General features: G+C 46.3%; 1 pseudogene; it reads right to left on the bottom strand.

Annotated features, from left to right (window-relative positions):
* Nucleotides 1-745: 745 nt before the first annotated feature.
* Nucleotides 746-1,849, bottom strand: LOC123934617 (annotated as a pseudogene).
* Nucleotides 1,850-2,792: the final 943 nt, after the last annotated feature.

The raw sequence follows: 2,792 nt of genomic DNA, 5'->3' as shown, positions 1-2,792 counted from the left end.
TTTCTTTCTTTTTCTTTTCAAAGCACAGTCTTTATTTTCCCTAAAAATTGAGGTACAGGGAACTCTTTTGAAAAGGAAGCCATCTGCATGCTTGAAAATGGGTAGGTCCTAACTTATACAATGTTATATGTCAACTATATCTCAGTAGAGCTGAGATAAATTTTTAATACAAAAAAAATTGGAAAAAGAAAATGGGAAGGTCCAGTTTCATGCAGTAGCTCCAGTGTGCTCAGAGGAAGAAATCAAAGTTGGCCAAAGTTAACCAAAAATTTCCTGAGTATTTCCTGAATGACTAGTATTTCCTGAGTGACTAGTAATTCAAAGATGAAAGCGATCAGTCAAAAGTTCGAGTCTTATAGCCGTTGGAAATACCGATGCTCTTGTCATCTCAGCTGAGCTAGCATTTCTGGTATTGGTCAGAAAACTGCCACTGTTTCCTAGGACCTTCAGTTTTCCCCATGACCAGCCTGGGATCTGCTCAGTCCTCCTGCCCCACGAGAGTGACCAATTCTTATAAGTTTTGGAGAAGAATGCTCCGGCAGGTGTCAATACCTTGTACCATGAGCCAGCTTCACAAGAAAGTTGGGTATGCAAAGCCTTCTAGAAGAGTCTGGAGAATCAGAACAGGGCAGAATTTTCAACAGTAGCCAGCCCAAAGGACGATCTTTCAGGGTGGGCCTTCTCCTTTGTCCCCTTTCATTATGGTTGGACTGGTCCTAATAAAGCTGTGACTTTTCCATCAGCTCTACTCCCACTGTGTTTTTAGAAGTTCTCAGTGACATTCCATAGGCACTCAATGGTTTTGTTATTGCAGACCCTTGGGGACACCCAGGTCCTCTTGCAGTCACCAAAGTACTTGTCACACAGGGGCTCCAGGCTCTGAGCTAAGGGACAGTGCAGCCTGGTCTATGCCCCCTACCATATTAACTTGATGAAGGGGATAAAGAACGTCCAGAGCAGGCACAGAAGGAAGGAGTCCCAGACCATTTGGGAGTGGATGATGCCTGGGTCCACTGCATAGGTGGTGACCCCTGTGCCTTGGAATCTCTTGGCCAGTTCCCAATTAAAAATGCATTGGCCACTTTGTATGGCAATGCGAGAAACCCCCGGAGGTTGTGGAAGTGAATCTTGATCATATGGTAGGTTACTGATGACAGGTTCACCACCTGCGAGGGCACAGACTTTTTCAGTGGCACCAGGAGCAAGTGGGTACAAAGGAACTGGCTGAGGACATTGACTCCCAGGTGGGTTTCAAAGCCACCGGCTGACTTGGAATATGGATACATCATCACTCCTGCGTTGTTGATCAGAACACGGAGCTGCTTTTTCTCTGCCAGAAAGCCCTTAGCAAAGGCTCCGGTGGATTTGGTATGGGATGGGTCCAGTTTCTGAATTAGCATCTGAGAGTTGTTGGTATTGGCCTGGGTTTCACTGGCCAGCAGATTATCCCTTCAGTATATCTCAGAAGGCAACGCTTACTTGGGCTCCTCTGCTATCAAGCTCTCTGGCTGTCTCCTTGCTGATGCCAGTGTTGGCTCCGGTGATTACCACTATCTTCCTGGGAAAGGGCATGCTTATTCTCCAAACCCCAGGAGCAAAGAGCTTCCTAACAGATAGAGCGATCACATATAGGAAAGAAAGGAAGGAGGTGAACAGTCCCAAGATAACCACATCTTTTAAATAGTTTTAGTTGCTGCTGCTTTAGCAAAAGCAGCTTTTACTCCAACTCTGGCTCCGTCTCCTGGTCTGGCTCCAACCCTTGGCTGCCTTTCTCTCCCCCCCCTTTTAGCTTCTTTAGCTCCTGGGCTCTCACGAACACCCTGGCCTGCTTTTTCTTACAAGTATACATGTGGTTGCACTTAGGGCCTGCCCAGATAATCCAGGATAATCTCCTTATCTCAACAGTCTTAACTTAATCATATTTACAAAGAACCATTTTCCAAATAAGGTAACATTTACAGGGTCCAGGGATTATGACTTAATATCTTTGGATGGGGGGCGCCCATCATTCAGCCTACCACAAGGAGTAAGTCAGACACTTTGTTTTGAAGTTCTAGGATCACTGGGTTTTGAAAAGGGTGACTGGAGATTTCTTTTTTTTTTTCTTTTTAAGATTTTATTTATTTATGTGGCAGAGAGAGAGACACAGGGAGAGAGGGAACACAAGCAGGGCAAGTGGGAAAGGGAGAAGCAGGCTGCCCCCAGAGCAGGGAGCCTGATGTGGGCTTGATCCCAGGACCCCGAGATCACAACCTGAGCCAAAGGCAGATGCTCAATGACTGAGCCACTCATGCGCCCCTGACTGGAGCTTTCTGAGGCCACGTGGGTAGAAGTAGGTGCAGCCTGGTGGGAAGGATGTGGGCTTTGTGGTCAGATAGACAGGAATTCACTTCCCAGCCCCAATATCTGATGACCTTGGGCAAGTCACTCAACCTTTCTAACTCCATTTCTCCCTCTGTGAAATGAGGTGATAACTGCTTCTCTCTCACGGGGTTGTTATAACTTGCACTTAGCACAGGGCTAGGCGCATAGTGAGTGATCAAGAGACATTAGCTGTCTGTATTAAGTCAGGAGCATGGTGACAATAATAACATGCACTTACTCTGTGTTTACTTTCTTCTGGGTTCACAAGGGATCTTGACATACACTCCCAGGAATATGTCATACAGATGGCCTCATTGCCCCGTGTCACAGATGTAGATTCAAGAGGCCAGGATTCGCCCAGAGTTGGCCAGTCAACAAATAGCAGAGGAAGAGATGAAGACCAAGTATGGTTAATCTTTCAACACAAT

The sequence above is a fragment of the Meles meles genome, chromosome X (assembly GCF_922984935.1).
Source record: "Meles meles chromosome X, mMelMel3.1 paternal haplotype, whole genome shotgun sequence".
Lineage (NCBI taxonomy): Eukaryota > Metazoa > Chordata > Mammalia > Carnivora > Mustelidae > Meles > Meles meles.
The sequence above is the reverse complement of the archived record's forward strand: the minus strand, read 5'-3'. Positions and strand labels throughout refer to the sequence as shown.